The sequence below is a fragment of the Trachemys scripta genome, chromosome 10, assembly GCF_013100865.1.
Source record: "Trachemys scripta elegans isolate TJP31775 chromosome 10, CAS_Tse_1.0, whole genome shotgun sequence".
Taxonomy (NCBI): domain Eukaryota; kingdom Metazoa; phylum Chordata; order Testudines; family Emydidae; genus Trachemys; species Trachemys scripta.
Genome location: NC_048307.1, coordinates 48,878,939 through 48,904,488, shown reverse-complemented (window position 1 = coordinate 48,904,488; position 25,550 = coordinate 48,878,939). Strand labels below are relative to the sequence as shown.

At 47.7% G+C, this 25,550-nt stretch overlaps 1 protein-coding gene across 3 annotated transcripts in view; it reads right to left on the bottom strand.

Moving 5' to 3' along the window:
• Nucleotides 1–25,550, bottom strand: part of LINGO1 (leucine rich repeat and Ig domain containing 1) — a 467,217-nt gene that overhangs the window by 234,236 nt on the left and 207,431 nt on the right. The gene's annotated exons all lie outside the window — the stretch shown is intronic.

Genomic DNA, 25,550 nt, shown 5'->3' with positions numbered 1-25,550 from the left:
TGAGGATGGAGGATTGCTGAGTGAGCACAAAAGGAAGCTGCGTTTGCCACTGCCTGTACTGTATCTATTTGGTGTGTAAAGAGAGGCCTTTGCCATCCGTCAGTATCAACCTGGTACCTTCCAGTGACCCTAAAACCAGTTCAAACAAACAAGAGAAGATCCGTTAACTTGCAGGGAGAAGTGGGAAACAGAACCTGGACCCCCAGCATTCGCAGCTGAGACCCCTGGGACTAAAGGAGTACCTGTAACCAATGCCAGCAGAGCCACAGGACCCACAACGGTTCAGCATCACGGCACGAAAATGATGTTTATGAAAAACAACCCAAAGAAGACAACAGATGAGTGAGCAAACAGGGAGATCATCTCCGTCAAGCAGGCCACCTAAATACACACACATTTAAACTATCCCCACAGGGACAGACGAATCACTGCGCTGGACTCTACCTTGGTGTGCTGCCACTGAGAACATGGTCTCACCTTGCATTGGACACCGCAGCGCCGGGCTGGGACACTGAGTCAGTGATTTTTCACCGGGGAGAGTGCCACCTACTGAATCACTAACACTTGTTACACATCCTAAATTCCCATCCAAGTACCAACCCTGGATCTGCTTAACTCTGACCGTCTGAGATCAAGCAGAGAGCCAGATTCTGATGTCCTTGCCTCACACCAAGAATCTATAGGCTCAAGCTGAGATCAAGGCCCCATTGTGCTAGGAGGTTTGATGGTAAGATACATTACTTACCCGAAGAAACAAGACAAAGAGCGGGAGAGGAGACAAAGGTGCAGAGAGGTGCAGTGGCTGACTCAAGGTCATACAGTAGGTCAGTAGGACAGAACAAAATCCAGGTCCCCTGACTGCCAGTCCAGCCCCCTATCCATTAGACCATACTGCCTCTCAATGGCAATATCCCCAGAATAAGTTACTGCCCAACTTAAGTAAAGGTATTGGAACATGGCCCAGAATGAGGTGGTATGGCTGGCCATTTCAATGCCACGTTCCTCATTCCCTATGCACTGCCTGGAGTGCTCCCTGATTAGCCTGACCAGGAATATGACATCACAACACCACACAGAGGGAATTCAGAAATTTCAATGCACGGCACCATCACAGTCTAGTGTCAGTCATATCCTCAGTTGCTCCCCTCTTCATGTCCCTTCACAAACCTCCGCCTTTGTAGAACTTGGTCAGGGCAAGATAACCAACAGCGATCCATCTGCCTCACCCAACACATTTTAAGAACAAGAAGAACCAGGCTCAACCATTCCCCATCCCAATTAAAATTAGACTGATTTCCACTCATGTTCTCTCAATACCAGCTCTTCCATAAGCCCTACAACCTAAGCTTTTTAATACATTTGTCCACTAGGCTGGCAATTTGCCTCCTCCATGTTTCTCCGTCAGAATACCATCAGTCATTACCCCATTCCTTCAGTGTTACCCCAAGCTCTCTGGCACCAGAGCTTTGCAGCACAATCAGGATGATCTCCACCTCATTTTTACAGATACCCAGTGTATTTTTACTAAATAAGTCCAATACCCTTTGATGAAGCAGATTCATAACACCAATCCCGATGGGCGTGATGTGACGCCCAAAAAGGGCAGAGTTGGCTTGTGGACATTTCAGTCCATGGTGAACCTTCTACATTTTAAATACAGACGTGGCACAAGGTACCAGATTGATTCCCTTGGTGTGTGGAGCTGTTTATTCATAGGCCCCTCATTCAGCACACCATAGCAGATGGACAGATAGCAAGGACAGTGAATGGGTCTGGATGCTGTTTGAGTCTCTGAGAAGAGGTAACGAATGGGGTTTCCTTGCATTCCCTTTTCTTGAACAATTGGTAAGATGGAGGTCAGAAGAGTCAGGAAGAAGTAGGACCTGGCTGGTAGCTGTGGGACGTACCTTCCCATTCATTTCCTGCCAGATAGGTGCTCCCCCATGTATGCTCTTGGACCATCACTGAGAGGGAAAGCTATAGTCCCCTGCTCTGATGCCCCATGTGTTGGTGTGGCCAATAAATTTCTGTCCATAGAGGAAAGAGGGAATCCTACTTATCCAGGTAGCCCCAAGTCCAGAGATCAGATCAGGAATGCTTCCAATCCAGGGTCTGGGGGGAAAGGGAAAATTCCTGGTCTAAGAGCTGGCATGAGCTGTCCCTCCCACCATCGAGAGGACAGAAATCCTGTGGGGAGGACATTTCATAGGCCTCCAGGAGGAGAAACCATCCATATGTTTCCTTACTGGGCTGATCAGGGAGAGCAGTGCAATCCTGTCTCTTTAACACCTGGAATGGGTTTGTAGCCTTCATGGCACTCAGAGCAAGTAGCTCCATGGGGCACTCGTGGGCACAGGAGAGCTGTGGGCTCCTACCGAGGAGTCACCCCTCCCTTCTGTGCCTGTGTGTCACAACCAGTGCCCGCGGCATAGCTTCCTGCACGGAGGCAGAGTCCCCGCCTCCTGCTCCCTGCACATACAGAATAATGACGCACCCTCCGCTGAGTGCCCATGGGGACAGATGTGCGTCTGCTGGCATTACAGGTACTCTGGGGCAGGCCCTCCTCCAGCATCACTTCACTGGTGCGCCTCATCAATACCTCCTCTCCCTGGGGCCCATGGCAGTAACCCTTCTTCTGGCCGAGGAGGGCAGCAGGAAGCTTCCCTCAGAGCCCACTTGCACCAGCCCAAGCATCGGTTTCACCAAGACATGAAACGATTCTCCCATTCTGGGGCTTCTGCACAAAGTCACCCACATGCCCCTGGCCCCCCACATGCCAGCCCCTCACTGCCAGCCCTCCACTGGTGTCTTTGCTGCATGCTGAAATCTTACAGAGGGGTCCTCTCTCCTGCCCCAAACAGCTCTGGCATGGGAGGCACTAACCCAGACCTGCCTGGAGACAGCCTCGGCAGTGGCCTAGACTCCATGCTGCTGGGCCGGTGGCATGTCTCACCGCTGGCTGTGCCAAGAGCCAGGCAGGCAGGCATTCGATGAGGGAGATCCAGGTAGATATAAAGGCACCAGACAGAGGAAATATGCCAATGGAAATAAACGAGGCTGAGATAATGAACCGGCAGCCACCTTTCAGAGATGAGGAACAGGCAGACAGCTGGAATAGGCACACTTCGAGGGATAGGCGGCAAGAGAGCCCCTGCCCCACCCCATCCTCCGTGTGCGTGTGTGAGGCATAAATCTTTCATCCAGGCCAAGGGCTGTCTTCATCAGGAGAGAGAGAGAAATCAGTATTTCACGAGACCGCAGTGAATCCGGCAGCCCCTTCCGCTGACCCTTCCGACATGTATGTGACATTGATCTCCCTTTCCCTCCTGGTGGAGTGCAGAGCTCCATGGACAGCATGGTACCCGGGAGGGGGCAGCTCGCGCTGCAAGCTCAGCCATTGCCACAAGAGGGGAAAGCCTCTCTCCTCCCCCCTCGGTTGCACTGATCTGGGCTGCTTCCCCTCCTCTGTGCAAGGGCTGGCTACTTGCCTGCTCTCCACTCCCCACTGCACCCCACAACTCCTCGACTCTCTTCTTCACCAGCCTCCCGCAGCGGCTGCCCCTCCTTCGCCAAGGGGCTGAGCCCTACTTCCCTCACATCAGCTGGTCTGCTCTCACTTATTCCAGCTTCTTCCCCAGCAGGAACCAGCGGCTCTCCCTCCCCTCACACAGTCTGTTTGCTTGGGGTGGGGAGGGGTCTATTATGGAATGCCCATAGTGCTGACTCTGCCCACTGGAGGGGAACACCCATTTCATGAGGGCAGCCAGCCCCAATCCAGAGCAAAGGAGTGTATTTAGATTCCTAGACGGGGCCTGCATAAGCAGTGTCATAGATGCAAACGCGCGTCTCTTCCCTTTAGCCCCCCATCCAGCCTGCAGAGTGGACACCCCGGCAGGAGCAGCTGAAGAGGCACGGAGGAGCTGGGAGAAAGTTCTGCCCTGGGCTCTCATCTTTCATACCAGCTCCTGACGTAGCTGCCAATTAATGTGAACGGCAATAGCATGAGGTGTCCAGGGATGCCCCGACTGGAGATGAGGGAAGACCGAGCATCGTCTCACAGCAGGATGGAGAGAAGGGCACAGTGTGACAAGGCAGAATAGTAGCTGGGAAAGCAGAGCAGGGCACATCCCACCAGCAGATCTGAGGGTGTAACTACACTGCCAAAAAAAGCCGCGTTGCTGTGTCTTCACTATTTTAACCTGCGTTAAACCCACATCTTGGGTTTGTTTTTGTTTTTGGCAGCGTAGACATAACCTCCCTGCACCAGGGCACAAGAAACCCTTGAACTGCCGTACAAATAATACACAGTAATGACTCTGCCCATGGGAAGAACGAGGGGAGGAAAGACAAGATGCATTTCCTCCTCGGCACAAAAGCTGCAGCAGTCTCCTAAACACCAAAGCCATGTCCAATATCTTCCTGGGTGATAGAAACCCCAGCTGTTCTTCAGGCAGTTGCCAAAACTTTCAGCTTCCCCCGACTACTCCCCGGAGGCAGTTATACAAAAATCTCCAGCACACGGACCATTTGGGGCTCGCATAGAGCAAACTGAAAGAATATCCAAATAACCAACAAAACAGGGTGTGTGTCCTGATTGCAGTGTGCTAGGGCAGGGGACAAGGCTGAGATTGACAGTTGTGGCAGGGCCTCCCCATAAGGGTCTGCAGCACATAAATATAGGATCCCTCCTGCCTAATTTGGGTCTAATGCACTGCACTGTACACGGGGCCTTGGGTATAACCGGACTGAACGTGTTCCCGTAATCTGACTCTGGTCAATGTACAGTAACTGAGCTGCAAAACGTGTGTGTGTGTCGAGGGGGGACAGCCCTATTCAGCATGTTTCTCCCTGTCTCCCTTGGGTCTGATCTTGCCAACACTCAGCTGCACCGTTGTGACTGATCTGAACAGCCACGAAGAAATAGCAACACACAGAAACTGTCCGAATCTGCTGTGCCTAACATGCCATTTAACAGTGTGACAGCCTATGACTCCAGCATCTCAGTGACATATTTAGCCTCCCTGGTGGACCATCCTTTTAAGATTCAGCATGCTCCGGCAAAGAAGGCTATTAAAGCAAGAATTATGCTTGACCTTCTCCATAAAGCCTGATGGCTTTGGCGTTTTCTGATGGGTGGCAGGGGGAAGGAAGGTAGAGGGTGAAGGTTTGGGGCTGTGTGAGCTGGTCTCCTGCAACCTGGCTCTGATGTGAAATGACAAGGTGCATTAGCCTGGCACATGGAAGTAAGGATCAAACTTCTTTCCTGAATGCACATGCTAAGCCAGAGGGTCTGACAGGGCACACGGGCGGTGCAAAAGTAGAGGTGGATTCGGGAGAGAGTGCAAACTAATAATGGACCATCCTGCCCCAGAATGACAGCATCAGAGGGTGGGAAGGGCAGGTTTCAGGTCCAATATAGCCTCCCTGTCACAGTCACAGTTACAAGAAGACAAGATAGGAATTTCAGAAAGACAGGTGGGTACATTTCAAAGAGTTTAGCCCTTAGTCACAAAGCATCCATCACTAGGAGACCTCTGGGGTAGAGCAGGCAGATTGCAAGGAGATTAGCCCTCGCTCACACACAGCCAACCTGAGTTTCATTGTCCAGTCCAGACCCAGAATGGTTCAAGTCAACGTCTCTCTGCTGAGGTCAGAGATGCTATCCAAGGTTACAGGCTCCCTGCATTTCATTCCATTGCTGCTGTGTTTCTTGCAGTGGGGTTATCTCCCAGATAATGCTGTGGCTGGCATGATTCATGAGTCCTTAAAGACTAAGCTGCCTAGTGTCTCCAGCACACTTTTACCCCCAAGCTAGTCCCCATTCACAGTGTGGTCCCAAGCAGATCTACTCCTAGACCTCTTTTCTTCCCCATCTCCCCTTTATCCCCACGACTGTAGCACCATCATTCTGCTGACCTTCCTCTTCCCCAGCCTCGTGCTCTAGATAAGGGAGAACGGGATAACATAACTTTCTCTCATGTTTTTTCAGATTGTCTCCAAAGAGACAATGAAAAAGCAAGAAGCACTGGAGACATGTAGCAATGACCATTCCAGCAACGTTGATAGGGCCGGGAGGTCTGACAAGAAGAAAACCGTCTATCTCCCATCCCCATCGTAATCCCCACCGCTAGCTAATAGTGCCTCTTGCTATGTGTAGGCTCCCTGAAGTTGATTGGACAACTCCTGGCATCACAATCTGGTAATGTTTGCAGGATTGGGTCCAATGTCCCTAATCTAAGGTAGAAAAGGTTGTAATTGGAGGTGGTTATTTAACAGCTGCAAGAGAAAATATCTTCCAATTACAACCTAAGGAAGAAAGTTCAAATTCATTAGTACAGAAGGATGGATGAATTCATGGAACCACTTTTTTTAAACATTGAGGTTTTACAAATTGTTTCCAAGGTACTATAATTTCCAAGCTACTATAATTTGTGTGTAGACTGAACAGAGTCCTCTCTTTTTAAGTTCTGGATCTACAGGTATTTAATCCTACCATTAAAACATTTCAAGATTCATCACAAAATTTCAGTATCAGTATTTCTAGCTAGTTCTAATCCATCGACTCAAATTATTTTCATGACCTTTGAGTCTTCTTTAGATCAGTAGAGATAGATGCTGAGACATCAAAAGGAAAGATTTATTATAAGGGTCTTTTACCCAGAAATCTCCAGACCTACATGGGCTGGCACAATCAGATCCAGTGGCTAGAAATTGAAGCTAGACAAATTCAAATGAAGTAAGATGCCAATTAACAGCAAGGGTAATTAAGCAATGCAGGGATGTGGTGGATTCTCCATTACTTGAAATCTTTACATCAAGATTGGGTGTCTTTCTAAAAGATATGTTCTAGCTCTACCACAAGTTAACAGGCTTGATGAAAAAAATGGGTTTGATGCAGGATGTCAGATTAGATTATCACAAAGATCCCTTCTGGCTTTAAAATATATTATTTTATGATGGAAAAAAAATCTAACATTGCAAGAAAATATTTCTCTGCTCAGAGTTTCTCTGTTAGTTCTTTTCTCTGATAAATTTTGCTTCATCAAGGATACTAAAAAGTATTTCTCATGACTGACAAAGCAGTGATATTTCCAAATACACAAATTAAGGAAAAAGAAAGGAAGAAATAAGTCTGTTGATGAAAAAATGAATAATTCAGTTGAGGATCAGTTACTTTAATCGATTCGCCTAGAATTTGAATGAAATCACTTTTACTTATGGTAAGTTTGTCTTTTGGTTTGAAACTCTGTGACCTGGAAAGCAACATATTTGCATTTTACATTCTGATACATAAGCAAGGCTTCCTTCTGTAGGCTTTACTTGTTGAATAATCTGCTATAATTTAATTGGAATTTGAATCCTATAAAAAGCAGTTTCTACTTAGTTTTCTACTGATCTTTTGTATTGAGACTTTGTGATCTGAAAAGCAATACGTTTATGTTTACTTATTATACTACCAAGAGAGGCCTAATTGTCTTTGGATTTTTAGTGAATAATCTGTTGAATCAAAAAAGCAGTTTTGGTTTAGCTCTTTATTGAGTTTGGGGGTATTAAATTGCTATGATCTGAAGACCAATCTGTATTTCCTTATTGTCAGATTTTCATACTGAATAACTAGGGGCTTGATCCTGCAAACACTTACAGGAGTAACTTTGAAGTCCATGGGATCACACACACAAGTAATGTTACTCCTGTGTCTCTTGGAGGGTTTGGACTCTCAAAGCCAGATATTTAAAGGTATTTAGATGCTTAAAGATGCTGATAGGTGGTTAGTGAGATTTTCAAAAGTGCCCAGATGCTGAACTCCCATGGCCCCTTTAGGCGCCTAAATACCTTTAAAAATCTGTCCCTAAGTCTCCAATTGAACTGGAAATAAAATGATTAAAAAATGTATGTTTGACTTAGTTCTATAGTGTGTGTAAAATGTGTATGTGCTGGCATCAAAGTTGGTCATATTCCTAGTCTTTCTCAATGACCACTACAGCTCAACCACATCTTGGTGGGCTCAGTGCAGGCTGAAATGCGATGGGCTGTTATGGAGGAGCTCAGTCTAGATGATCATAGGCTAAAATCGATACAATCTGTGAACTCTATTATTAACCTGTCTAATGGGTAAATATTTTTCAACGTGTTTAGAGGAGCTGGCTGTGAAGTTATGTTAATTTAATTGCTCTGGCAATTTGTGGAATACACTCCTTCAGGATCTAAACTCTGGAAATTATTATCTATTTTTTTATTTTAAATCTAAAATAAACAGAGAACAGGCATTTTCCCCTATTGCCCCTTCTCAGGACTCTTCTTATGGGCTCAGCTGGAATCTCTGAAAATGCCTTGGCGAGATGCCTACCAATGCACCCTGCAATTTGCAAAGTCACAATGTCTGACCAAAAGTGACTAGTGATTTTGGGAGACTCACAGTTTGGTAAGACACCTTAAGGGGCTTGATTTTCAAAAAGACTCTATTTGTGCACCGTTAAAATCCATAGAAGCTTTGCCATGGACATCAACTTGTGCAGGATCAAGCCCAAAGTGCTGAGCAACCACTTTCTGAAAATCAGGACCATTTTAAAGGTATCAAAACCGGGGCCCCAGAATCACTAATCAGCTTTGAAAATCAAGGCTGTCCACGGTACATGACCATCCTGAATAGCCACGACCCGTCTAGTGTTTACTGCACTCGACAAGCCAGAATAAGCACAATTCATCATTCGGTGACCCCTCTGAAATGTGATGCCCTGCCATCTCTGCCCAAATGGGGCTAGCATCTGGAATTCTACAAGTGTGGTCAAAAAGGAACAGAGAGGAAGGGAGTGGAGGAGAGAGCATGCAGGATGGGTGCAGACAAGCAGAGAGAGTGAGCGAGAGCTACGCACTGTGATTCAAAGACAAAATCAGACAAGGAGAGGTCTCAAAGCTGAGGAACTGAGTCAGGCATTTTGTTCTACGTGTCAGTTCACAGACAGATCCTGCCTTGTTCTCTGCCTCCCTTCCTTCACACACACAAATCTTCAGAAACCAACAGCAGCCTCCAACTGCTGCAGTAACCACCCCAAGTCTTTGCTTGACTTATAATGAATAAATAACCACACCCGGGGACACTGTGTTCCAGTCACATCCTGACAGCTCCACACAACCTCATCAGGCGCTCAGACTTGCCGTGCCCCTCTTAGCAAGTATAAACAGTGCAGCTTGTCTGAAGACAAGTGAGACAAGCCAAAGTCCTGTGTGTGCGTGTGTTTGTGTGGCATTGATCATATACGTACACATTCCGCGGATCGTATATGATAGACACACGCACGCCCAGGGGGATAAGATTGGCAGCCACAGCCTGTCTGTTATCTGGAGTTGGGCCCAAGTTCCACCCTTCTGATATGGATCCAGAGCGTGAGCATTTTTGAGACAGAGACTGCCTCTTACTATAGGTTTATGCAGCGCCTAGCACGATGGGAACCCAATCTCAGCTGGGACTTCTAAGTGCTAATAATAATAATGACAAGAATAAGCCAAAGCTGAATTTCATAGTAATCATAATATTAAATTCAAATTCTATTTATATACAGAATATTTATATACATAATAATAATTTCCCTTTGAATTATCAATCATGAAATAATAATAGGTCTGTGAGAGCAGATGATTGATTGAAACTGCCCCATGTGACCATTCATATTCTGCAATATCAGGCTATAATTCACAGCAGCAGGCAGACAGATTGCTACCCATGATCAGAGGCAGCATGCTGCTTGGAAACTAAATGGACAGCACCAGTGCTAGGGGGAATATAGCATTTTACTCAATGCATCAATAGAAATGGGTAAATTCAAGACACTGATACTTTTAGCGCCGCCTGGGTAAAATATCACCAAGAGGACCGAACAGCCACCTTGACTATGAAACAATTCCAAAGGGCACTATCATAATTTTGGTATAGTTTGTAACTCCTGGGTGATATTTTACTACTCCTGTCATCAAAACAAAAGCTGTACTATGGACAAAATTCGCTGCAATGGAAATGCACAAATTGATTTCTATGGAGCTGCGCTTTCAACACTGATGTATATGTACCCAGGTCCTGATTCACTGTTGTTCTTACTCCTATTAAATACCATTAATTTCAATGAAGGTACAGCAATATGAAACAGGAATGCAGTGGTGAATAAGACTCACAACTAGAGAGAGATATATGAGTATCTATGAATAGGTATCCTGAGACCAGCTAGATTATTTTAGCACTGAGACTGTTGGTTAAATCCAAGATTTTACTGAAACTCTACTAGGGAATGCTACTGATTCAGAGACACTGGCATGACCTTCAGCAAGAGGAGAACAGGCAGATTCAGCTCTGTGGTAAGCAGCCACAAATCCCATTGACCTCAATAAGACTCATGCCCACATACTCCAGGGCAGAAACTGATCTGAAGAGTTTAGGAGTTCAGAGCCAACCATTCATACATACATAATCCCCAAATTAATTCCTGTCAGATGTGTTGTACAGGTTTCATCTGAAGGTGTTTGGGATGGTTGCACAAGCAGCAAATCCATGAATGGGTTATGCAGATCATCTGAGTGTCACATTGATAATATCTTTATATCTCACCATACCAGCAAGACTTCTGCTCATGCTGCATGTTACTGAAAATCTATATAAAGAATGGTTTAGGATATTTATGTTTTATTGGGTCCATTTCCTGTAAAACCAGCAGCCCTTGTACCTGCTACGACTCTGAGGCAGAGGAAAAAAATGCAACTGTTTGACCTCAGCTACCTCCCATCCATAGCCCACATATTTCCAACCAATGTGCAGCCGTAACTCCAGTCATTAAACACAAGACGGCAATGCACAAACATATGCAGATATCAGTTGTGCTGAATTTAGAATGATCGCTAACGGCATAGATTGCCCATCCGGACATGTTTTCCTAAACATTACAGAAAAACATTCTCATCAGCATTTGCAATCTCACACCGCCTCCTGGTCACTTACACCTCCCCCCCAAGCCAAAGCCCTGCACAGAATTACACATGATATAATTTACGAGAGCCACAACATTCCTCTATTAATAATCAAAAGACAGAAAGAAACAACAAACCTGGGCAGAGCTCAAGGGTTTGAGTTAATTAGTCCAGGTGAGAGTGGAAATATGCGGGACTGAGAGGCAGTTGAGGTTGGGAAGGAGAACTGATGAGTGAAGCATAGAAGAGGTGATGAATGAGTTAACAGCTTACTCCATTTGCTTTCTAGCATTTGCATTGGTGAGCTCTGCAGTCTTGCAACCTAACCTCTAGGAGGCAGATTCTGCAACCCCTACTCACCCTGAGTAGTAGTTACGCACACGAGTGGCCCTGATGACGTCGGTAGGACTACCTGTGTAAGTGCTCACCAACATGAGTAAGGGTTGCCCACACTAGACCTACATTAACAAAGGGTCGGATTGTGAACCCTGTACTCACAATGGTGAAAAGCTAGTCAGAAGAAGAGCCCAATGGGTCCACCAAAGTTTTGTGTGCGGCAGTGGGCCAGATTTGTTGTCCTTATGTTGAGTAGCACCTTACTCCACAAACAGTCCCATTGGAGGCACTGCTCAGTGTGTGTAAGATTGTCAATCTGGTTTTACGCACACACACACACACACACACACACACACACACACACACACACACACACAATGTAGTATATATTACAGACACAAATACATGCACATGTACATACATTCTACCATAGTGTACACACACATTCCTCCAGCCATTAGCCAATAAACAGACTATTCCTCTCTATTACAGTGTTATCGTTTTGCAACATTACACTTTCTGCCTTGCACACGTAGTAAACATTTTCTGGTTTATTGCCTGATGAAAGGTGGATGCTATGGCCTTGCAAAATTATAAATCTCTGACATTATCTGTTTATTGGGTACTTTGCGGGGCGGGGGGGATGTTCAATTTTTTATGACTGATCTGCATCTTGTGGAATCCAGATTATCCCCTGGAACGCAATGTGTTTTGCTTGTTTGCCGGCTTCAAGCTTGCTACAGCTGTGTCGTTCTTCACAGGGAACCGGGGAGACAGAAGGCTGTTATGCCGACATCAAGGGGTTGTGATTGCATGCTGCTAGACATGAGAGCAAGATGGATTTTTGACGGTATTAGAAACCCTAAGATAGTCACAGATATAAGAGTTCTTGGAGGCAGCATGTCTAGTGGGTAAAGTAGCAATTAGACCTGGGTTCTATTCCCAACTCTGCCACCATCTTTCTGGGTAATGTTAAGCAAGTTATTGATATTCAGAGGCTCAGCACCTACAGTTCTCAATGCAGTCAATGTGAGATCCGGGTGCTTGGCATCTGCGGTAAAAATCAAGCCATTAAACTGCTCTGGGCTTCAGTTTCCCCACCGTATAAATAGGAATGGCTTTATGACGTCCCAACCCCCACCCTTCCCCTGACACCGAATGAAACCTGGCATGATCCGTTTGTCACTTGAGATAGTTCTGTAGAAGCTCCAGAAAGGGAAGGAGATGATTTGACCAACACGGCACTGTGCTTTGCTTTACATGCACTGTAATTACTGTACTGGCATTTTTTCCTGTGTTCTGAAGAAAAATGTCAATAAAGAACAAGTTAGTAAAAAAAAGGGAGCAAGAAAGTACAAATGCCAAGTGCTAACAACGAAGGGCTTGGCTTGCAGAGGGGCTGAGTGCCTTGAACTCCCACTGAAGTCCATGGGAACTGTGGGTGCTTATTTATGCTGAACTGTGCTCACTCTGGGCTCACTGGCCCTCTGTGCAGGGGGGTGAACCCTAACCCCCATTACTCCCCCGCTCGGCCCTGCTCCGATTGTACTCCAGCTGCAGTGAGGATCACAGGGGGGCTACTCACCTGATCCTGCCCACTGCAGGTAAGCGGTAGGAGCCCTGGTTCCAACCCTCCTACTCTCTGGGCAGAATAGCCGGCCAACGGCCCAGGCAGGAGTTGGTGGCTCCATGAAATGGGAGGTAGTTTATTCCTCCCTGTAGAAGGTAGCTCTCAGCAGGACGACGTGGGCAGAATCTGGGCTAATGGGCCAGCCAACCTGCCCCCCTGCCTCACACCAGAGTACTGCCTTACTCTTTGAACAGTTCCAGTGCACACGAATGAAGTACCAGAATCTGGCTCTTTGTCTGCTGGAGGCAGAGAGTCCGTGGCATCTCCGCTTGCAGCCCAGCCTCCACACCGGTGGCCATGTTGGATTCCCTCCCCAGAAGTGTTGTGAATTTTAAGGCCAGAAGAGACCACAGTCTGACCTCCTGCATCCTCACCAAGAGATTTACCACTTTAAGCTCTGGACGGGCTAGAGCAGGTCTTACAGAAGATATCTGGTCATGGTTTCAAGACTTCAAGTGATGGAGGCCCCACCATGCCGCTAGACAATTTGTTCCAAATGGATCCAATTCAAAGTTTAACTTTTGCTTTACAGAGTTTCTTTGATCAACTTGAAATCCATGTGTGCCCTCCTGAAGACGCACTTGGGACATAGCAGACCCTTCCTAGTGCACGGTAGCCCTACTGCTCTTTGGGGGGGGGGCCTGTGTTATCTTGTGGGTATGACTGAAACCACACATCCAGCATCTGTGCAAAGAGAGGGAGGGAAGGGGTATAAACTGGGGTCACCTTCCACCACTTGTAGGTGCACCACGGCTCAGTAACACTGTAGCATTGCTCCTTCTCATCTTCGCCAGCACCCAGAGTCCTTGCATCAGGGGTTACATGGCTGCTGTCTGTCTTCCCAGGGAGTGTCTGAGCAGTGCACCATTTCCTCATGGCTGGAACCATCCTCCCCTGCACACACCCTCCCCCTCTTCCCCCCCCGTCCGGTGCACACAGCGTTGAGCTGAGCAGCCTGCTAAAACCTACTACTCTTGGCTGTGCTGACAAGTGGCTCCTGGATAAACAATATCCAGAGCTAAGAGACAGGGCATAGAGGGAGGGAATGGCTGGAGCTGGAGGCAGTGCAAAGGGTTGATCTGGAGGGTTGCTCTCGCCTGCCACCTTGAGTCTGTCTGTGCAGGTCAGAGCGGTGATGCCCACTTTGCTCCAGTGTAAACGACCGCATGAGGCACAGGGCCTTGGCAAGTCTGGCTGGTACAAACTCAGGAGAGGTGCTAAGTAGTAGCAGTGTTCTTAATACAATCACCTTATTAAAAGGCTACCAGAGCAGTTGCCCCAGGAGCACTATTGGAAGCTCTACAGTTTTAAACCCAAGGATACTGCAGCCCTTTTGTATAAAGGTCCTACTGTTAGCCCTTCACATGCTGCCTGGATTCAACTACACGACTGGGATCTGGATTAAAGACCCACAGCTCCCCATGAAGTGCAGGAGTGTAGCTCAGTCAGCAAAGAGACTTTCTATGCTCATGTTGGATTGCCTTCCTCCTGCAGGGGGCACAGCGACAAGTGGCCAGCTTCTCTCCCAACATGCTTTGGGGGTTCCTAGTAGAGACCCACCAGTGCCCCACACAATTCCATTTGGTGATGCTGGGCTCCTTCACAAGGACAGTTACAACTGGCAGGTACTGTGGGGCCATGCCCTGGTGTGCCTCCACTCTGCTCCTCGCAGGCTGGTATGGAGTCTTCCCAGCTGTGTTCCTTATGTTCATTAATTCACCTTGATTGGGGCTCTAGTTGGACTAACATGGCATATGCTTTTTAAATAAATCATAACTTCATTAACATGCATACGCTGATCCTGCCAGCCCCGTGCCTCTATGTTTCTCATACCCAAGGGAGCAGACAGAGAGATGTGCGTGCATGCGTGAACACACACACACAGAAGACAGAGATGCAGCACTGTTACACACAGCTAGAAGGTGTTGTGGGACAGATCCTTCAGCTAGTGCAAAGTCAATGGAGCTTTACTGATTTACACCACTGAGGATCTGGCTGGCCAAGCTCAGACTGATTGTAAAGGAAAGCAAACCTTAGAAGTCAGCTGATCACTCTCAGGGACAGAATGGCACCTCCCTCCACCCCTCTAATAAGCACTCACAACTGGCCCACTGCAAAATCCTGGGGCAGGGGCTGGGATTGTCCTGCTCTGACATCTCCAGAAAGGTCACAGACAGAGACAAGAGTATTGCCAACCCCAGCCCTCCTGAAATTGGCTTAAAAATAATGAGATTCTTTAAATCTTATACATTTGGGGGTCTTTTTATTTGCCATCTAGATTCTGCCCCTGTATTTATGTTTAAATGGAAGTGGAGAGTCTCTTGGAATCACTTGACTCCAGGAGTCAGGACTTTTAAAACAGCACCAAAAAGCGCCAGAGCTGGCAATGCTGAGGATACCTGAGGAGATGGACCACTGGCACAGGGCAACCTATGTATAGTACCTAGGAACACAAAAGAGGTGTGGAGCATTGGGAGAGCATCTAAATGAAGAGAGAAGAGTTTGATGGGAATGCAGTTTGAGTGCAGGGCTGTAGGGGGAGCACCTGAGAATTACATTCCATTGTTCAGCAGAACCAGAGCCATTTTGGTGAAGCTTCAGCAGTTCAGGAGCTGCCCTGTGTTACACAGTTCCTAGGGGTGAAGTGAGGCTTTTAGCAGAGCATGTGTCATCCGCAGCCGTGATGGGCTGGATAGGAACTACCTGGCTAGCAACACCTAGTTAAGGGGTTATTAATGTTATAGATTGTAAGCTCTTTGTTTTGTTATATGTGGATGTACAGCACCTAGCACAAAATGAGGCTTTGCCCCCAATGGCGGCCTTTTGCTGCTAGATGGAGGCAGTTTGCCCTAGTGGATAAGCACTGGAGTGGGACATAGGAGAAGTAGGGTCTGCCAACTGATCTGCTAGGGACCTTGGACAAGTTGCGACCCCACTCTGTTCCTCAGTTTCCCCATCTGTAGAATGGGGATAATGATACTGCCCTCCTTTGTAAAGTGCATTGAGATTGACAGATGAAAAGTGCTACAAAAGAGCTAGGTCATGTTATTAATATGGAGATGCTACCTGGGAAGAGTAAAACCCAGCGCTGGATTTCCATGCCAATCTGGAACAAACTCTGGCTACCACCTTCTCAGCACCACATGATGTCTCATGACACCTATGCACAGGAACACCACGGCAGCAGTGAAAATCCATCCGGAACTCATTACGCACTCTATTCTCTGCGCGGAAAGCATGTGGAAAGCGCGCTGCCCGCCACACCTTCCTGACAAATGAAGGTGAAACAGCTCTGGATACACCTTACTTCTGCTGCACCAAGATCTCACTCACTTTCCCCCCCCCCCCCCCCCCCTTAAAAAAAAAAACCAGGAAATAATTAAAGATTCATGTCTGGGTTGGGACAAATAGCTCCTTTGGAAAGTTCAAAGCTGTAACAACGAGAGTTTGGCGGGGAGAATGCAAATGACCCACTCAGTGGAATATGACATGCTGCGGTGACAGCCTCACTCACAATTAACGGCCTGACATTAACGAGGGGAGCTTGCCGGCCTGACATTGCTGTGCCAGGGTGACAGGCAGGCGGAGAGCACTGGGAGAAAGGCTCTTGCCCAGCACACGGCCCGCTTTTCATACAGTTACCCGGGGGATTTTAAATACACATTAGCTACGTGTGCAGCTGCATTTGTAATTGATGTGGTTCACTTTGCTGCTGGGAGGGGGAGAGGGACTTTGCTTGTATCCCCCTCCCTTCCATCTTCCCTGCCCACACAAAGTGCGCTGTGCATGCCTGCTAATGCTGAGCACCTGGAAGAGGGGCAGAGAGGTCTGTGACAAAGACAGGCTGCCACAGGTAACTCCGGAAGTGTTGGTGCCGGGTGCGACCGGCTTGCTTCGCTGCAGAAAGGGTCAGACTGCGTCCGCTGCTGGTACCTTCCAGCCAAGATCTCAAAGCGCTTTGCGGAGATCGGGTGAATCGAGCGTCAGGATGCCCCTTGTGGGATAAAGAATGCTACCATGCTGCTGTTGTGAGGATGGGGAGGATACAGAGATGGTGACGTGTCCTGCCCCAGTGGTCACACAGCTATTCAGTGACAGTCAGGAATAGAACCCAGGAGTCCTGACTGCTAGTGAGGCCTCTGGAAAAGGGGCAGAGAAATATACAGCAGCCCTTGTAGGGCACAGCACCTGCCACCTTGCGTTTGGAGGCCAGAGAGCCTGTCCCGAGAAGCACAAGGCTACTTCCAGGAAGGATGTAAACCAGAGCTCACTGCCTCAGACAGGAATGCCAGCTCCGCCAGCAAGCTCTGCAAGTCCCCCTGCTGCCCAGGCCCATAGGGACCAGCACCTCTGAGCACATATCAGGTCTCTCATTATTTAGCCAGCAAGAGGGCATTGCCCCTGCAAGGACCTGATCCTGCTCCATTAAAGCCAACAGAAGTTTTGCCACTAGCTTCACTGGGAGCAGAATCAGATCGTCAGGGAGAGCGAGGGAGCCACCCCCACAAGACCCTGGTGATGGGGGTGCAGGCCCTTTGGGAAGGCACTAAAGGTACCCTGCCCTTGTCACTGGCTGTGCTAGCAAAGGTGTGGGGGAAGGAAGCTGCCAGAAGGGATTACCCAGGCACAGCTGCCTCCACCGTTGGGCTGTGTTCACAGAGTGTGGGCCCAGGCAGAGAGCAGCTGGGTCACATTGTGCCCAGTAAGAGGTTGTGGGAAGAGACCTGCCTAGCTGAGCGAGTGCAGAATGGGCTAATTTCTGGTTATTCCATGCTGCCTTGTCCTGAATGAGCTGGGCCTTGGCACCTGGGAAAGGCTCAGGAATTAAAGGAAGGGTGGCGGGGAAGAGGGGCATAGCAAAACACAGAGGCAGAGCTCCCCTCTTCCTGTCCCTGCAGGGCCCCCCCACTGCTACCCCTCCTCCTTGGCTGCTTCAGTACGAGCTCCCCACCCTACTGCAATCTGCTGGAACCATCAGGGCCCGGAGTTCTCTAGCACAGAGCCTGCTGTAAACCAGCCCTGGAGAGCAACGTGCCGAAATCCAACACACTCAGCTTGTTTCTGAGCCTCCAGCCTCCTGAAACCCCTTCTCCCCTGGCTCTTCATATTAACCTGCAGTGGGGCCACTGAAACCATGTATCCATGGTAAGAGGACAGTAGGACCCCAATTACTCCCATGTCTGGGGAATACACCGAGACCTACTCTAGAAAATGGGCAGGAATCTCAACTAGTTTGAGCACCAGACTCCGCTGCTGGGCTTTAGGGTTACCATATCTCAAGTTCCCAGACAGAGGACACTGCCGAGGAGAGGAAGAGATGGGGGGGGAAGGAAGCTGCCAGAAGGGCAGTATTCAGCCACCCATCTCTGAAGGCAGCGCCATTGCCACAAATGAGGGTGGCAATACCATACCAGGCCTTCAGAGATGGGCACCTGGCCAGCAGCTAGGGCTACTCTCCAGACGCCCAGTTCAAAATCACGGAATTTGTTCTTATTTAAAAAATCCGCCCAGACAGAGATTCGAGGACCAAAAAAGAGGTCATGTCTGGGAAAACCTGGATGTATGGTAACCCTACTTTGGTGCTACAGGCCCTGGGTTCAGGTCCCACTGACAACCTGTAGGGAGGGATGGCTGCATGCACACACACTTCTGTAAATCTGGGATTGACCCATATCCTGTCCTGGAGGTTTGGGATAATGAGAGAATTTTTAATGTAATTAATAGATCTCATGGGACATGGTCTTGGGAATCTAGTGTAAATAAGGCTTGGATAATTGGGGCTGAAACATACATACATACAGTAAAATGCCTCTTTCCCCACCTGCAAGAGGAAGCTGGAAAACACGATGGATTTATACTGTTAGCAATGTATTTATTAGGTTTTTCACTCTCTGCATCCTCCATACCCCAAGCAGAACTTCTGCGCCTCAGACCCTGCCAGATTTCACTGCATTCTTAGAGTTAGGAATTTGGTGTGTTGTTTCCCCCACCTCCATACCACCAAAAACAGGGTCTTCTAACAGAAAGCATCAGGCAACCTTAACGAAAGGCATCACTACCAGTTCTTCCAGTAATTTCACGTTAGTATTACTCAAGAGTTTCAGAGCTTTTGCTGAAACTCTATCAAAGTAATCACCTTTTCACCAATGGAAAATTTCAGTCCCAAATTTGATTGATAAGTCGAGCTCTGACTGTGTGAAAAGAGGATGCAATTTAAACTACATTTGAATCTTTAGCTACAGTGGCTGCTCCAAGAAGCTGGTTATAATACTGAAGAAGAGCCAAATCCCTGGCTCTGAACTCCTGTGTACACTCTGCAATATACAACAGCTACTAGGACATAGCTACATTGTCTATTGGTGCTATGTCTGCCACGGAAAGACCTGGCTAACTGCTCCTCCAAGCACCTCCCAGAAATACTGGGGGAGAGTCATCTCTGTGCTATTCCCAGCCCCAACAGAAGAACAAACACCATAGGCATTGGAGTCAATGGAGAGATGCCAACTCATTTCAGCTAAGGATCTGGGGCCGTACGTTTAACAACAACGCAGATTCTTGTGCCATTCCCAGCTCAGCTGAGCAGACTCAGATGCAGCAGGGGAGTCCCTCTGATCTCATCCAGACTCGTGTAAATCAGGAATAGCTTTCTGGAGTCAATGGCATGACAGCAGTGACAATGGTGTGAGAGAAGAATCAGGCCCACTGCTCAGCCTTCAGGCCTTTGGAGCTGCCCATCCCTGGTTCAGAGTTTGCCCCTGGAGGCAGGGTAGTCCTGCTCCACTCCGGAGGTTTGGAATGAATGGTACCAAAGCTGGAACCCCACCTCCCTTGGCCAGGGACTCACCTTCACACACACACTCTCCTTGCTGCTTTGGTTTGCACAGGCCTGGGCTGTGGCAGCCCCCAGTGGTACTTTTACTGCTACTGCTCTCATGTATTTTTACTGGGTTTCAAGGTTTCTATGGCTCTTGTTGTTTTTATAGGAGGAATTTGATGGCCTATAATTCTCCAAGCTCAGATGCTGAGCTGAGTGGCTGTGGGCGGAAGGGTCACTCCTTTGAACTGTGTCCCTCCGGGAATAATGGCCCCCCTGTTTGGGTTTATTTCGCTTCCTTTTATTTGGCTTGAGTGGAGCTATCGCACTGTGTGAGGCGGATTTGGGGGCTTGGCGCAATGAGTCTGAGAACACACTCGACAACCTGCAATGACTGCAGTGTGTGGGACAGCGTAGCTACACACTGTGAAGTCCACTAGCCTTGCATGGTGAGAAGACCAGCGCCATGAACCCCCCTCTGCATTACTGCACCAAGGGGTCCATTCATATGACATCATTATCATCCTGTTGTGTATCCATGCACCTAGGGCCTGATCCAATGAGCACTGATGCCCAATGGAAAGACTCCCATTGACTCCAATGGGCGTTGGATTGACCCCTCTGACGCTGGCCTAGAGGGGGAAGGTTTTGTACCCCATTCATAGTTCTCAGAGTTAGCCTGGCTCCACACTGGCTAAGATTATGTCTGATGACTGGAGATATATGGCAACTCTCTACATAGCTGGCATAATCAAAGAGCAAGATCCTCAAAAGAGCTGCTCAGAAACTGGACTTCTCGTTCCAGGAGAAATTCTGGCATTCTGAAAATTGTTTTCATTGTGAATCAGAACAAAAAGAAGAAATTTGTTGGAGAAAAGAAATTCCAAAAAAATTTCAGTTAGGAAACATTGCAACATTTCACAGTGATATGGTCAAAATATACATTTATCTAGATAAATATATTCAAATTAATATAAATCTAAACAAAATGAACCAAAACAAAAAAAATTGAAACATTTTGACATCATCAAAACAAATACTGGGAAAACTAAAATGATTTGTTCTAACACTTCTCCCTCAAAACTTTCACCATCATTGCTATGTTCCCGTGCAACATTCTGATTGTGACAAAGCTGCATTTTCATAGACTCATAGACCTTAAGGTCAGAAGGGACCATTATGATCATCTAGTCTGACGTCCCGCATGATGCAGGCCACAAAGCCGTCCCAACCCCTTTCCCTTGACTCTGCTGTTGAAGTCCCCAAATCCTGTGGTTCAGAGACTTCAAGTAGCAGATAATCCTCCAGCTAGTGACCCCTGCCCCACGCTGCGGAGGAAGGCGAAAAACCTCCAGGGCCTCTGCCAATCTACCCTGGAGGAAAATTCCTTCCCGACCCCAAATATGGCGATCAATAGAACCCCGAGCATGTAGGCAAGAGTCTCCAGCCAGACCCTCATTGGCCATTTATACTATTTACCAGCAATGGCACGCTGTTCATTTGACTAAAATCATGTTATCCCATTAAACCATTCCCTCCATAAACTTATCTAGCTTAATCTTAAAGCTAGACAGTTTCCCTCGGAAGGCTGTTCCAATATTTCACCCCTCTGACGGTCAGAAACCTTCGTCTAATTTCAAGCCTAAACTTCCCCACGGCCAGTTTATATCCATTCGTTCTTGTGTCCACATTAGTACTGAGCTGGAATAATTCCTCTCCCTCCCTGGTATTTATTCCTCTGATATATTTAAAGAGAGCAATCATATCCCCCCTCAGCCTTCTTTTGGTTAGGCTAAACAACCCGAGCTCCGAGTTCCACTGACACTTTTTCAATCAGCTCCTTTTTGATCTGATACCAAGTTCCTCTAGCCCAGATTCCCAGGGAAGAAAGGAGTGTGTGGAGCACCGGCTGTTGCCAGGATGTAGCCGGAGAGACCAAAAGTTATCCTGTCTTGGAAGGCAGGACAGCCGGGATAGATTGGGGAATGGCAGACTGCAGCTGGCTCTGGTTGGTGTTATACCACTTTGGAATAACTAAACAATTACTAGTTAAATATGTTGTTTGAATGTTGGGGACCCTCCCTTGCCTTGTAACAGAGTGTTCTCTGTGGAAAGAGGTGATGGCCCTGGAGGTCAGATGTGTGAGCGGTAGCTCATTCCTCCAGTGAAATTTAAGATGCCAATAGAGAGACTCAGATGAGCACCGTGAAGCGCTAGCTTTGCTGCTAGTTAGTTTGTCAAGGGGCAAGACGGAGGCAGGGAAGCTCCCGTCTGTGTCACTTAATGAGTGGGAAAGCATTACTGTGGGTTATTAAGCATTTGTGTACAGGCTCAGTAAGCATAACCAAGTCGCCCCATTATAATTATGGATAAACGCAACGCGGCCCATTGGAGCGCACTGAAGCAGGAGGAAGGAGGCTGTGAAGAAGAGTGGACTTAGCTCACCCTTCCTCCTCCAGCTCTTAGCGAAATGGTGGCTTCACCCTGCAAGATGCTGAGCACTCCAGCCCCTGATCCAGCAAAGCACCCAAGCACTTGCTTAGCTTTTAAGCCCAAGAGCAGTTCCACTGAAGAAAAGGGACTATGTGCATGCTCAAACTTCTGCATGTGTTGTGGGGTCAGGACCCGAATGCTCAGCACCTAGCGGGCTGGAGCCCAGAGAAGGAGAGCAATGTGTAATTCTTTCTGACTGCCAAGGTGTGAAACAAGCACTGATTGAACTAAGGGACCCGATAGGGAAAAATACCTGAAGCAATGGCACTACCTGCCTCATTAGTCTCTATCGATCCAGAAATATTTATAGGGCTCCAATCTCTATCGCATCCACGTACAAAATACAGCCTTCAGATGAGCATACAAAAAAAATCTCGCAGTGGACTCCTATTATTATTCTGCGGCCTGGTATTTTCATAGCAGCAGAACGGTATCAGGGGAGCGCGGGTCTGTCTCAGGGACCATTTAATGAAGCCTCAGCACTGCATTCAATACTCTCTGAGATTCACAAACATACTTTCTCTCCCGAATGTGGTGGTAGCGCTAAAAAATAAGGCAGCAGCATCATTCCTTGCAGATCCCAAAGCACTTTGCAAAGGCCGGTGTGAATTACTATCCTAAGGTGGGGGAAAATGGAGGCACAAGGGGTTAAATTCACTTCATGCAGGGGGCCTGCACAAAGCTCATGTAACACATAAACCCCAAAAAGTCCCAGTGAACAGGCTTTTGCTGGCCTTCTGCACAGGGGTGAGTAGCACTGAAGGCCCAGTGTCAAAGAATGGACCATGTAATCTGTGTTCAGTCCAGTGTACATGCATTGCCCTTTTGCACACACCGCTTACATGCCACACCTCCTCCAGCTGCTCTCTCTACAGTTCTAGCTGCCCAATGGACATCTACACAGAAAATGGTCTATTCTCTTCTAGTTGCCCCTAAGAGGGTATGCACACTGGATAGTGTCAGGAGTCTGACGGGCCACTAGGTGGCTGTGTGTGAGAATATGAGCACAGGTCGCTGTCTGTGTGGTTTTGGCCATCTGTTGCGTTCGTGTCATGAGTATGAATATCATCATCATCGTACATTTACATAGCATCTTTCATGACAAAGGGCCTTATATACACAAATTGCTTTATTCACCATCAAACTGCAGCCACCGCTGGCTTGGAATGCTGCAGCTGTTTAACGGCACACAGCACCACTATGTAAGGCAGGGAGTGGAGGACAGCCTAGGTAACTGAAACTGCAATCACTAGCATCCTTTTCTACAGCATGTGGATTTCCTTGGAGGCCTCCCAAAAACAACCATGCCTAACCCGGCTTAGCTTGCTAGACCTGTTCGGAGACAAGATCACAGCCCAAGGTGGCATGGATTTATATTCTTTGTTTAATGGAGCGGAGGCTAATAGAGGAAAATCATTGCTACCTGCTAGTCAAAAAGCAACTGTGATGTAGACTGTGGGCATTATTGGAAGCTAATATAAGGGTCACTTTTACAATTCAAGGGGCAATGGATTTCCATTGTAACTTAAAACCAGCAGTCTACCTACTGTGCGCCTTGGGGAACCATTAAGAAAGGAATATAGCAGCAGGAGTGGTGTCCACGTGCTTAAATGAGTTGTGCCTGGACACTTGATAAAACTAAAAGCAATGAAAGGAAACACTCATGCAACATGACTGGTCTGTGGAACTCCCTGCCACAAAATGTATTTGAGGCAGGTATTTTTTGTTAAAGGATTAGACACATCTGAATAAGAATGGCACACGCCGCCACACAAAAGAGAAGGTCAGCACTGAGGGTTCTTAGTCCTCACATTTCACAACAAAAGCAGAGCGCCAGCTGGTAGGCAGAACGAAATAATCTCGATGCCTGGCACCTCCACCATAGTATACCATCCCGCAATGGAGGCACAGGGTATAGAATCCCCCCCGGGCCAACTCTTCATCTTTAAATCGAGGCTAGAGGCATTTCTAAAAGATTGGCTCTAGTTCAACCACAGGTTGGGACTCAGTAGCGTTCACGTACACAGCAGGAAGCGGAGTTCCCTTCACTGGGCGATGTTCTGTGGGCTGTGTTCTGCAGGTGAGACTACACGGTCACTGTGGTCCCTTTGGGTATTAAAACCTAGGACTGGCCACTGACAAAGACTGGCTGGCCCAGCGATCTGCTGCAAGATGGCAATTTCTGTGCTTCCTTTCGGTGTCAGTCAAAGGGAAATGCCCCAGAGGAAGATCTCCTGCTTTGTCAGCAAAGGCTCCATGTGGCAAGAGAGTATTTGAGAGAGAGTTTCAAATGCAGCTACGCTGTGTTTGCAGTGCTGCCATATTGGGACATTTGAGTGCTGCCTGATGCAACGTTACTGCTTTTACTAACAGCAAGAGGGCCTCGGGGAGCCAGACATGGCGCATGCAGCCAAAGCTTTCCATGTTCCTCGCAAAGCCAGAAGAGACCATGTCTCAGCCAGGTGACAACCAGCCAACAGATTACAAACTACTGCCTGTCCAAGCAGGGCAGTAGTGCAGAACCAGGCTATGTGACCCTGCCTCACCAGGAGTCTCCATCTCTGGTCCATGGACAACTTGCTGGTGGCCTAGAAAGAGCTAGCTGGTCACAAGGTGCTGACTCCTCCTCCTTGTTCCCAGCTGTTACTACTCTCCTAGTATTATTTCTACATGTCAGCAATTGGTGTAGTTGCCACAGGGCCATTAGTCTGGGAAGGAAGGTGGAAAGTGGCAGTATGGAGGGCAGGTGGGTCCTGTGATTGTGCCAAGAGGGGAGATGGCTCAGGAGATCATCTCTCTATTAAGATGCGGATCCGCACCCCCACATGAAAAAGTTCGGAGTACCCTGCCCTGTGCTGTACCCACATAGATTAGAAGGGGATCCAGATCAAAGACCGTCGACCCCCAAACGCACCTCTGGAGGCTCTGGGGTTGCTCAAAACCTGGAAGAGAAGTTTGCAAATGTCCCGTTTTTATAGCAGGTTGAATTCAAATCTTGGGACACTGACTTCTAGGATTCCATTACACACATGTTATAATCAAAGCCTCCCACCTGGCAATTCCAACTACAGTCAGTGCTTTCCCCAGCATTAACTGGGACCCACTGCTTGTGGATACTGGCTGAGCACATGGGAGAAGCCAGGCAGCACGGGGAGGGTTAACTCTGAACCACGGGAGCAGAAAACGAGGTTCCAGTTATTAGTTGATTTATTGCTCTGTCCTCAATTGACGCTCAGGACTTGGTGTTCCACTCCAAAGCACACAGCGTTTTCAAAGAGCAGAAGCATTAAAAATTGAAATTATAAAATAGACATGTAAATACAG